The 12,951-nt window shown below is 48.0% G+C and overlaps 1 protein-coding gene across 1 annotated transcript in view; it reads right to left on the reverse strand.

Moving 5' to 3' along the window:
- ELP3 (elongator acetyltransferase complex subunit 3) overlaps positions 1-12,951 on the reverse strand; it is a 136,237-nt gene that overhangs the window by 40,011 nt on the left and 83,275 nt on the right. The gene's annotated exons all lie outside the window — the stretch shown is intronic.

Below are 12,951 nucleotides of genomic sequence, written 5' to 3' on the forward strand. Positions count from 1 at the left end.
GTTCCAGACCCCTAATCATTTTTGTTGCCCTTCGCTGGACTCTCTCCAATTTATCCACATCCTTCTTGAAGTGTGGGGCCCAAAACTGGACACAGTACTCCAGATGAGGCCTCACCAATGTCGAATAGAGGGGAACGATCACGTCCCTCGATCTGCTCGCTATGCCCCTACTTATACATCCCAAAATGCCATTGGCCTTTTTGGCAACAAGGGCACACTGCTGACTCATATCCAGCTTCTCGTCCACTGTCACCCCTAGGTCCTTTTCCGCAGAACTGCTGCCTAGCCATTCGGTCCCTAGTCTGTAGCTGTGCATTGGGTTCTTCCGTCCTAAGTGCAGGACCCTGAACTTATCCTTATTGAACCTCATCAGATTTCTTTTGGCCCAATCCTCCAATTTGTCTAGGTCCTTCTGTATCCTATCCCTCCCCTCCAGCGTATCGACCACTCCTCCCAGTTTAGTAACATCCGCAAATTTGCTGAGAGTGCAATCCACACCATCCTCCAGATCATTTATGAAGATATTGAACAAAACCGGCCCCAGGACCGACCCTTGGGGCACTCCACTTGACACCGGCTGCCAACTAGACATGGAGCCATTGATAACTACCCGTTGAGCCCGACAATCTAGCCAGCTTTCTACCCACCTTATAGTGCATTCTTCCAGCCCATACTTCCTTAACTTGCTGACAAGAATACTGTGGGAGACCGTGTCAAAAGCTTTGCTAAAGTCAAGAAACAATACATCCACTGCTTTCCCTTCATCCACAGAACCAGTAATCTCATCATAAAAGGCGATTAGATTAGTCAGGCATGACCTTCCCTTGGTGAATCCATGCTGGCTGTTCCTGATCACTTTCCTCTCATGCAAGTGCTTCAGGATTGATTCTTTGAGGACCTGCTCCATGATTTTTCCAGGGACTGAGGTGAGGCTGACTGGCCTGTAGTTCCCAGGATCCTCCTTCTTCCCTTTTTTAAAGATTGGCACTACATTAGCCTTTTTCCAGTCATCCGGGACTTCCCCCGTTCGCCACGAGTTTTCAAAGATAATGGCCAATGGCTCTGCAATCACAGCCGCCAATTCCTTCAGCACTCTCGGATGCAACTCGTCCGGCCCCATGGACTTGTGCACGTCCAGCTTTTCTAAATAGTCCCTAACCACCTCTATCTCCACAGAGGGCTGGCCATCTCTTCCCCATTTTGCGATGCCCAGCGCAGCAGTCTGGGAGCTGACCTTGTTAGTGAAAACAGAGGCAAAAAAAGCACTGAGTACATTAGCTTTTTCCACATCCTCTGTCACTAGGTTGCCTCCCTCATTCAGTAAGGGGCCCACACTTTCCTTGGCTTTCTTCTTGTTGCCAACATACCTGAAGAAACCCTTCTTGTTACTCTTGACATCTCTGGCTAGCTGCAGCTCTAGGTGCGATTTGGCCCTCCTGATATCATTCCTACATGCCCGAGCAATATTTTTATACTCTTCCCTGGTCATATGTCCAACCTTCCACTTCTTGTAAGCCTCTTTTTTATGTTTAAGATCCGCTAGGATTTCACCATTAAGCCAAGCTGGTCGCCTGCCATATTTACTATTCTTTTGACTCATCGGGATGGTTTGTCCCTGTAACCTCAACAGGGATTCCTTGAAATACAGCCAGCTCTCCTGGACTCCTTTCCCCTTCAAGTTAGTCCCCCAGGGGATCCTGGCCATCCGTTCCCTGAGGGAGTCGAAGTCTGCTTTCCTGAAGTCCAGGGTCCGTATCCTGCTGCTTACCTTTCTTCCCTGCGTCAGGATCCTGAACTCAACCAACTCATGGTCACTGCCTCCCAGATTCCCATCCACTTTTGCTTCCCCCACTAATTCTACCCGGTTTGTGAGCAGCAGGTCAAGAAAAGCGCCCCCCCTAGTTGGCTCCTCTAGCACTTGCGCCAGGAAATTGTCCCCTACGCTTTCCAAAAACTTCCTGGATTGTCTATGCACCGCTGTATTGCTCTCCCAGCAGATATCAGGAAAATTAAAGTCACCCATGAGAATCAGGGCATGCGATCTAGTAGCTTCCGTGAGCTGCTGGAAGAAAGCCTCATCTACCTCATCCCCCTGGTCCGGTGGTCTATAGCAGACTCCCACCACTACATCACATCATAAGAGGTCGTTATAATAATTATGAATACCATTTTTGCATAAATATTGAGATCTGTCTACCACAGAAGATAATGCTGTAATGATAGATTTCAGTATTTCCACTTGAAATATTGATTTCCTCATGAACTTGTTGCCACAAAGAATCTTGTGCCCTTACCAAAATATCTGACTCTCTATGGAACTGGTTCTAGCTTTTCAATGTGTAGAAGATGGACTACTATACCCTTCATCTTCTGATGCTATGAAGAGCCTGTAGATAATGTTGATTTAATTTAATTTACTTCACTTTGGGGAAAGGATAAGCTTGTCCCTGGGACAGCAAGTTTTATTGAATATCCTTCAGTAATTATTTCTGAGGTGGCTCAACCCCAGACCAGGGCTCACCCTGAAGCATTCCTCATAAAGGGGAGGAATCTGCCTAAGCTTCAGAACCTCAAAAAATCAAAAGAAACTTTTGGAGTTGGATACTTTTCAAGAGAATATCAGCTTTCGTCTTCCAATTCTCGAGGCAGCAACGGCCTCCTCCTAATGTGTAATCTTTAACTTGAACCTGGAGGAGCAGCACTTTTCAGAGGAAAAACCTGCTGAGATAAGGCAGTTTGAAGATGCTCGCACTGGAAGAAGGGAAGGGACTTATTTCCTTGTCCAACGCCTCAATGGCTGTTTTCTGTCTATGCTCCCAGAAAAGATTACCAGCAGAGTATTTGGAGGAAGATAAACCTGCTTTTCCATTTTTTTAGCTGGAGTTGGCGCTGCAGTTGACATGGGACATGTCTTTGGAAGTTTTGAATGTACAGCATATTAGCCAGGTGAAGAATTAGTCCTGAAAAAAAGTGCTAGGAAAACTGAGAATGGGTGTGTGAGGGAGTGTGCATGCTAACATCACCTTCCCAGCTGAGTATCTCTAGACCTGCATAATAAGAGACTGCAGCCATTACTCTCAAGGCTGAGGCTGCTACATCGAAGTTCAGTTTGATGATGAATACCATGCAAAAATGGTATTTAGTCTGCAGAAGAGAAGACTGACGGGGGACAAAACAGTTTTCAAGTACAGAAAAGGTTGTTACAAGGAGGAGGGAGAAAAATTGTTCTAGTTAACCTCCGAGCATATTAAGTCTTTTAAAGATGACAGAAAGACAATCCTGCTAGCCACGTGCATTACCAAACCCTGCTAACTTTCTGCATTTATTTTAGAGTAAGAGGAGACAAAAAAATTAAAACGTGAACTATCAATAGAGTATTGAACTGTACAATGTAGAACAGTTTGATCTCAAAACCTGGTTTAAACAAAGTGATTAGAAGTCAGTACCATCTGAGAGCTGACTGGTGACCTATGTGAAATTTATTCACGGGTATCAATCCAGTTCCTTAAGAATATGCGTCACAAAAGCCACCATTAACAGTCACCATTTTTGGCAATCTCAGCACAGACACCCAGGCCTGAATGAGCCATGGAGACTCTCAATCTGACAGGTGGTTACTGCAAGGAAGAGTAAAAGTACATTGGCAAAAAAGAGGACAAGGGAAAGCTTGCACTGCTGCTGCCCATGCTATGCCTGTTCTGTAGAGTTAGGACTTCAGGCTCCAGGGCTCTCATTCCATTCCAATGCCAAACTCACTTTAAATAAATTTGGTAACACTTTTACCAGTATTAGAGTGTTGCACCAGAAGCCTTGAGAATATTATTTTCTGCCCTTATTTTGTTTGCGATACATTAGCACTTTTTATAAAGCAGAAAGGGCTCTGAAAAATTCCTCACCTCTGACTCTCTCTCACTCCAAAACCAAGGCAAATGCAATTAGCGAGCCAGTTAATTTATTCATCTGATTTGTTAGAGTAAATAAAGCATCATAGAACTAAGATAACAGACTTCAAACAGCTTCAATTAGCCCTGGTCTACACTAGGACTTTAGGTCGAATTTAGCAGCATTAAACCGATGTAAACCAGCACCCGTCCACACGATGAAGCCCTTTATTTCGACTTAAAGGGCTCTTAAAATCGATTTCCTTACTCCACCCCTGACAAGTGGATTAGCGCTTAAATCGGCCTTGCTAGCTCGAATTTGGGGTACTGTGGACGCAATTCGACGGTATTGGCCTCCGGGAGCTATCCCAGAGTGCTCCATTGTGACCGCTCTGGACAGCACTCTCAACTCAGATGCACTGGCCAGGTAGACAGGAAAAGAACCGTGAACTTTTGAATCTCACTTCCTGTTTGGCCAGCGTGGCAAGCTGCAAGTGACCATGCAGAGCTCATCAGCACAGGTGACCATGATGGAGTCCCAGAATCGCAAAAGAGCTCCAGCATGGACCGAACGGGAGGTACGGGATCTGATCGCTGTATGGGGAGAGGAATCCGTGCTATCAGAACTCCGTTCCAGTTTTAGAAATGCCAAAACCTTTGTCAAAATCTCCCAGGGCATGAAGGACAGAGGCCATAACAGGGACCCGAAGCAGTGCCGCGTGAAACTGAAGGAGCTGAGGCAAGCCTACCAGAAAACCAGAGAGGCGAACGGCCTCTCCGGGTCAGAGCCCCAAACATGCCGCTTCTATGATGAGCTGCATGTCATTTTAGGGGGTTCAGCCACCACTACCCTAGCCGTGTTGTTTCACTCCTTCAATGGAGATGGAGGCAACACGGAAGCAGGTTTTGGGGACGAAGAAGATGATGATGATGATGAGGTTGTAGATAGCTCACAGCAAGCAAGCGGAGAAACCGGTTTTCCCGACAGCCAGGAACTGTTTCTCACCCTGGACCTGGAGCCAGTACCCCCCGAACCCACCCAAGGCTGCCTCCTGGACCCGGCAGGCGGAGAAGGGACCTCCGGTGAGTGTACCTTTTAAAATACTATACATGGTTTAAAAGCAAGCATGTGAAAGGACTACTTTGCCCTGGCATTCGCAGCTCTCCTGGATGTACTCCCAAAGCCTTTGAAAAGGTTTCTGGGGAGGGCAGCCTTATTGCATCCTTCATGGTAGGACACTTTACCACTCCAAGCCAGTAACACGTACTCGGGAATCATTGTACAACAAAGCATTGCAGGGTATGTTTGCTGGCGTTCATAGAATCATAGAATCATAGAATATAAGGGTTGGAAGGGACCCCAGAAGGTCATCTAGTCCAACCCCCTGCTCAAAGCAGGACCAATTCCCAGTTAAATCATCCCAGCCAGGGCTTTGTCAAGCCTGACCTTAAAAACCTCTAAGGAAGGAGATTCTACCACCTCCCTAGGTAACGCATTCCAGTGTTTCACTACCCTCTTAGTGAAAAAGTTTTTCCTAATATCCAATCTAAACCTCCCCCACTGTAACTTGAGACCATTACTCCTCGTTCTGTCATCTGATACCATTGAGAACAGTCTAGAGCCATCCTCTTTGGAACCCCCTTTCAGGTAGTTGAAAACAGCTATCAAATCCCCCCTCATTCTTCTCTTCTGCAGGCTAAACAATTCCAGCTCCCTCAGCCTCTCCTCATAACTCATATGTTCCAGACCCCTAATCATTTTTGTTGCCCTTCGCTGGACTCTCTCCAATTTATCCACATCCTTCTTGAAGTGGATAAATTCAAACAACATTCGTTCTTTATCTCTGTGTTATCCTCAGGAAAGTGAGATATAATTCATGGTCACCTGGTTGAAACAGAGTGCTTTTCTTCAGGGGACACTCAGGAGCCCATTCCTGCTGGGCTGTTTGCCTGTGGCTAAACAGAAATGTTCCCCGCTGTCAGCCACAGGGAGGGGGGAGGGTTGAGGGGGTAGACACACGGGGTAGGGGGAGGCAAAATGCGACCTTGTAACGAAAGCACATGTGCTATGTATGTAATGTTAACAGCAAGGTTTACCCTGAAAGAGTGTAGCCACTGTTTTATAAAATGTGTCTTTTTAAATATCGCTGTCCCTTTTTTTTCTCCACCAGCTGCATGTGTTTCAATGATCACAGGATCTTCTCCTTCCCAGAGGCTAGTGAAGATTAGAAAGAAAAAAAAAACGCACTCGAGATGAAATGTTCTCCGAGCTCATGCTGTCCTCCCACACTGACAGAGCACAGACGAATGCGTGGAGGAAATGTCAGAGTGCAGGAAAGCACAAAATGACCAGGAGGAGAGGCGGCGGGCTGAAGAGAGTAAGTGGCGGGCTGAAGACAGGGCTGAAGCTCAAATGTGGCAGCAGCGTGATGAGAGGAGGCAGGATTCAATGCTGAGACTGCTGGAGGACCAAACCAGTATGCTCCAGTGTATGGTTGAGCTGCAGCAAAGGCAGCTGGAGCACAGACTGCCACTACAGCCCCTGTGTAACCAACCGCCCTCCTCCCCAAGTTCCATAGCCTCCACACCCAGATGCCCAAGAACGCGGTGGGGGGGCCACCGGCCAACCAGCCACTCCGCCACAGAGGATTGCCCGAAAAAAAGAAGGCTGGCATTCAATAAATTTTAAAGTTGTAAACTTTTAAAGTGCTGTGTGACATTTTCCTTCCCTCCTCTACCACCCCTCCTGGGCTACCTTAGTAGTCATCCCCCTATTTGTGTGATGAATGAATAAAGAATGCATGAATGTGAAGCAACAATGACTTTATTGCCTCTGCAAGCGGTAATCGAAGGAAGAGGGGAGGGTAGTTAGCTTACAGGGAAGTAGAGTGAACCAAGGGGCAGGGGGTTTCATCAAGGAGAAACAAACAGAACTTTCACACCGTAGCCTGGCCAGTCATGAAACTGGTTTTCAAAGCTTCTCTGATGCGGACCGCGCCCTCCTGTGCTCTTCTAACCGCCCTGGTGTCTGGCTGCAGGTAACCAGCAGCCAGGCGATTTGCCTCAACCTCCCACCCCACCATAAACGTCTCCCCCTTAGTCTCACAGATATTGTGGAGCACACAGCAAGCAGTAATAACAGTGGGAATATTGGTTTCGCTGAGGTCTAAGCGAGTCAGTAAACTGCGCCAGCGTGCCTTTAAACGTCCAAATGCACATTCTACCACCATTCTGCACTTGCTCAGCCTGTAGTTGAACAGCTCCTGACTACTATCCAGGCTGCCTGTGTACGGCTTCATGAGCCATGGCATTAAGGGATAGGCTGGGTCCCCAAGGATACATATAGGCATTTCAACATCCCCAACAGTTATTTTCTGGTCTGGGAATAAAGTCCCTTCCTGCAGCTTTTGAAACAGACCAGAGTTCCTGAAGATGCGAGCGTCATGTACCTTTCCCGGCCATCCCACATTGATGTTGGTGAAACGTCCCTTGTGATCCACCAGAGCTTGCAGCACTATTGAAAAGTACCCCTTGCGGTTTATGTACTCGCCGGCTTGGTGCTCCGGTGCCAAGATAGGGATATGGGTTCCGTCTATGGCCCCACCACAGTTAGGGAATCCCATTGCAGCAAAGCCATCCACTATGACCTGCACATTTCCCAGGGTCATTACCCTTGATATCAGCAGATCTTTGATTGCGTGGGCTACTTGCATCACAGCAGCCCCCACAGTAGATTTGCCCACTCCAAATTGATTCCCAACTGACCGGTAGCTATCTGGCGTTGCAAGCTTCCACAGGGCTATCGCCACTCACTTCTCAACTGTGAGGGCTGCTCTCATCTTGGTATTCATGCACCTCAGGGCAGGGAAAAGCAAGTCACAAAGTTCCATGAAAGTGCCCTTACGCATGAGAAAGTTTCGCAGCCACTGGGAATCGTCCCAGACCTGCAACACTATGTGGTCCCACCAGTCTGTGCTTGTTTCCTGAGCCCAGAATCGGCGTTCCACAGCATGAACCTGCCCCATTAGCACCATGATGCATGCATTGGCAGGGCCCATGCTTTCAGAGAAATCTGTGTCCATGTCCTGATCACTGCGCTGACGTTGCCTCCTCGCCCGGTATCGCTTTGCCAGGTTCTGGTGCTGCATATACTGCTGGATAATGCGTGTGGTGTTTAATGTGCTCCTAATTGCCAAAGTGAGCTGAGCGGCCTCCATGCTTGCCTTGGTATGGCGTCCGCACAGAAAAAAGGTGCGGAACAATTGTCTGCCGTTGCTCTGACGGAGGGAGGGGCGACTGACGACATGGCTTACAGGGTTGGCTTATAGGGAATTAAAATCAACAAAGGGGGTGGCTTTACATCAAGGAGTATTTCAGGCAGGACTTCACGGGAGATTCCAATAAGAAATGGTGCACCTAAGTTATTGTTCTTATTAGAACAAGCAGGTTAGCCTGGCCTCTGATTGATACATGGCTAGATTTACCTCGCTGCACCTTCTCTGTGAGTGACTGCAGTGTGACCTAGAGGAATGAGTCCCCTAGATGGGGGAGGAGGCAAATGAGTACAAAACAAATCTGGTCTATTTCTTGTTTTGATCCACTCCATCTATCTTTTACATCTTTGGCTGACAGCAGACGGTGCAGAAGGACTGCATGCCATCCACATCTTATGGCTGCTCAGCAGAAGATGGTGCAGTAGGACTGCTAGCCATCCTCATCTCTTGCCTGCCTGGCAGAAGATGATGCAATAGGACTGCTAGCAATCCGTATCGCCTGCCTGCTCACCATAAGACAGTTCAATAGGACTGACTGCAGGACTAAAGAGAATGACCTGGTCAAGTCACTCCAAATTTAGTCCCTGCGCCCATGTCTGCCCAGGCGCTCCTGGCCGACGTGGCCAGGAGCACCTCGGACATGACGAGGACGGCTACCAGTCGTACTGTACCGTCTGCTGCCACAAGGCAATGGGTTGCTGCTACTGTGGTAGGAATGCCGTACCGCATCTGCCAGCACCCAGGAGACATATGGTGGCGGTTACCTGAGCAGGCTCCATGCTTGCCGTGGTATGGCGTCTGCACAGGTAACTCAGGAAAAAAGGCGCGAAACGATTGTCTGCCCTTGCTTTCACGGAGGGAGGGAGTGAAGGGGGGCTTGACGATATGTACCCAGAACCACCCGCGACAATGTTTTAGCCCCATCAGGCATTGGAATCTCAACCCAGAATTCCAATGGGCAGCGGAGACTGCGGGAACTGTGGGATAGCTATCCACACTCAAATATATAAAACCGATTTCTATAAAACCGACTTCTATAAATTCGACCTTATTCCGTAGTGTAGACATACCCTTAGAGGTAATGAGCACTTCACATTGAGTCTAAAGGACAGAGTAGAGAACAGTATTTTCGTCTGGGCATGTTAGAGCTAAGGCAATAATCTGACTGACTGCCTATTTCTTTCAATTACGGAGCAGCTCCAAAGGGCCAGGCTGTTGTGTACTTCCCAACAGGAACACAAATAAAACCAACTGATATCTTCTAGCACTAGGTCTATAGCAGGAGTGGCCAAAACACAGCTCGCAAACTGCATGTTGCTCTTTTACAGTTAAAGTGCAGCTTGCAGAGCCCCCCATACCCTCCATTCTCTGCCTATCAGATGGGGGTTCACCACCTCCAACAATTTGAGTCACACCCCCCCCCTTATCTTCAGCAGCCCCTCTCTGCAGCTCCCAGGTGTTAGCTCCATGTGGAGAGGCAGCAGTAAACAGCTGGGAGTTGCAGGGAAGGGCAGCAGTCAAAGCAGTGGCTCTCCCTGCAGCTCCCAGTTGTTTGCCGCTGCCTCTCCCCATGGCCACACCTCCCAGCTTACCGACTCCAGCAGCTGCTGTGCAGGGAGGGGGCCTGGTGACACCATTTAACCAAGCGGGGCCAGCAAACCCTGGCAAAAATGGGGGGGGGAGACATGACCCCACATGCTCCTCCCATGCATTGTCTCTGGCTTCTGCCCAGTGGGGAGGGAGGTCTCAGAGCTTCAGCCCTATGGGAGGCACCTGCCAGGTCTCAGGACTGAAGCACCGCTCCTGCTGAAACCCAGAGATCCTCTCCTCTTGGGGGCTGAAGCCCTAAGCCCCGGCAGAAGTACTCTGAGGAGGCTGAAGCTGCACACCCTGTGGGGGCTTGAAGCCCCAAGCCCCAGCAGGTACGTCCCACAGGGCTGAAGCCCAGAGACCCTGCTCCCCATGGGGCTGAAGCCCTGAGTCCCGGCAGGCGCGCCCTGTGGAAGCTGAACCCCTAAACTCTGGCAGGCATTCCCTGAGGGGGCTGAAGCAACACACCCAGCGGGAGCTGAAGTCCCCAGGCCAGCAGGTACCACCCACGGGGCTGAAGCCCCGAGATGCCCCACCCCATAGGGCTGAAGTCCCAAGCCCTGGCAGGTGCCTCCTGCAAGGCTGAAGGCCCTGAGACCTGGCAGGCACACCCTGGTACTCAAACTTCTGAAGATGGTCATATGCGGCTTGGAGGGCCAGTAAATTTAGCCACCCCTGGTCTATAGCAAAACCCAGTGTGGAGACTTTCCCACCTCTGGAACTCTGATGTGGTAAATAAGACATTGCAAAGAAATAAAAAATAAGCTTTCACAGCAACACATATCTGATCCCCTTATTTGCATATGGGGAACAGACAATAATTCACAACCTCTAATCAGCATATTAACATATGGAAAATTAGTATTTTATGGCGGTGACAGAAAAATAGGCCTCCCATCCCCCCTTCAATCCAGATCAGAATATATTTGTTTACATAGCTGTGGATGGCTGTATGGATCAAATAGCAGCACATTCTGGATAGCCCAAGGACGAAGCATCAGGTTGGAAATGCCGGGACTTCTTAAAATTTTGAAACAAAATAATGGTAAAATCCAGGATACCTGAGCTAAAATCTTGGCCACACTGAAATTAGGAGTTTTGAGATTGACTTCAAGGGGGCTAGGATTTCACCCTTCATATTTAGGCAGTTTGGGTTGCCTAGGAAGGCAGACAAAAAAAAAAGAAAAGAAAAAAAAAAGGCAGTGTGAGCCAGTGGACAGAGACACAGCTAGCAATATAGACACCTAGGTTTTATTCTAGATTGCCATTGACTTGCTGTGTGGTCTTGACCAAATCATTTAACCCGTGCGTCTCACTTTCCCCATCTGGAAAATGAGGGTAATACTTACATAGGATCATCCGGGATCATCAAATCCAGTGCCCAGCTATTGCAGGCAATCCCATTCATAAATTTATCAAGCTCCATCTCCAAATTAGTTTGGATGTTTGCCTCAACTACTCCTCTAAGGTGCTTTGAGATGCTGAAGTAAAAGACGCTCTAAGTGCCAATTACTATTTTCATCATTTTGCATCTTTTCATGGGCACCAACAAATCATTCAGCAATTCTTTTTTAACTTCACCCATCTATATAAATTCTTATGTAAACATCATAAACATCTGAGCACTTCCCATAATTATGGCGTGTGCACAAAGATATAATCTCTCTTCCCACCAGACAGTAGTAAATGGATTTAATTAATTTGTATTCTTCCTCTCCCACCCCTTTTAAAATCTAGTGTTATTGAGGGGCATCTTGGTTAAAGATGTGGGGTTTGCATTTTGCCTGGAAGGTGTTGCAATTCATCTTTATCTCTTTTGGGACTGAGTTCCAGATTCATGGGCCAGTCACTGAGAAAACTCAGTCTCCTACACACTAGGCTCACTTTTGGAGGTTGACAGTTCAATCACATTCCACTGGAACGACGGTCGCAGGAGGTCCTGCTCACAATATTAGGAGGTTCCTCAAGTAACACAAGCTACATCCATAGAGGACTTTGAAGTTGAGGGATGAAATCTTGATTATGACCCCAGTATTCTTCAGGAAACCAGTGCATCAAGCACAGCACTGAGGGGAGATGTACTCTCCAGACGTGGGCTGTTCAGCAGATGGCCTGCTGTGTTGTAAACTAGCTAGATTTCTCTAAGGTTGGCAGTTTCGTTCCTGAGTATGGAGCTTTGCAATAATAACGCCTAGAGATCATGAATGGGTGAATCATGGTGTCTGTGTCTGAGTCATCAGAAAGGGGCAAAGTCTTATTATAGAAAAGGATTTTTTTCCATGGTCATGGCTTTGTGGATATCCAGAAGCAGTGAGGAGTCCAGGGGAATACTGAAGCGCTTAGCAGACACCCCTTCGGTTTCCTCTTCCCTACTAGCATCCCCTCTTTTTCCCCCCTGCACCAGGATTCAGCTTCAGCTTCCTGCTCTTCATACATACTGCTCATTTCAACCAGATCCTTGGAGAGATAAGAGTTGGTGCTGATTGCATGCTATTGCCACTTCCATCCATTCTGCTTATCAATCTCCCCGAATGATGACATACAGATGTAGAAGATGGGAGAAAGGACACATCCTTGAGGGACAATGCATGAAAGATACAAAGATGGAAGAGCAGGTGCCAATCAATTCTCTGGACACAGTTTGAACAGAATGAATGGAGCTACCTCAGGGTTTGTCTACACTACAAAATTAAGTTGACTTTATCTAATTCAACCTCGAGCCCCCAAATTAATTAAGTCGATTGTGCGTGGCCACACCATGCTCATTATCTTGATGGGGTGTGTCCTCACTAGCAGCACCTGCATCGATGCACAAAGCAGTGCATTGTGGGTAGCTATCCCAAAGTGCAATTTGCCGCAGTGTGTTTTGGGAAGTTCGTGCAATGCCTCATGGGACCAAAACATTGTCGCAGGGGAGAATGGGAACATTGCATCGGCATCCCATGATGCACTGTCCTCCCTCTCTCATATCAATGGCAAACAACCCAGTGGTTTTCGCGCCTTAAAACCGCCACGCGTACGCCATAACCCTAGAGCCTGGTCAGTTGTGCACTCTTGCTGTGAGCATTTCAAACTCCTCGCGCCTTCTCCTGCAGCATTTCCAGAGCTGAAGTAGGGTCCGCCACACGGAACATAGCGAAGTCCTGCAAGTAACCTTGCTGCAAGCCATTGAAAAAAACAATTCACAGTTGCTGCTGGCAGTCACA

Source organism: Caretta caretta, chromosome 3, assembly GCF_965140235.1.
Source record: "Caretta caretta isolate rCarCar2 chromosome 3, rCarCar1.hap1, whole genome shotgun sequence".
NCBI classification, from domain to species: Eukaryota; Metazoa; Chordata; order Testudines; family Cheloniidae; genus Caretta; species Caretta caretta.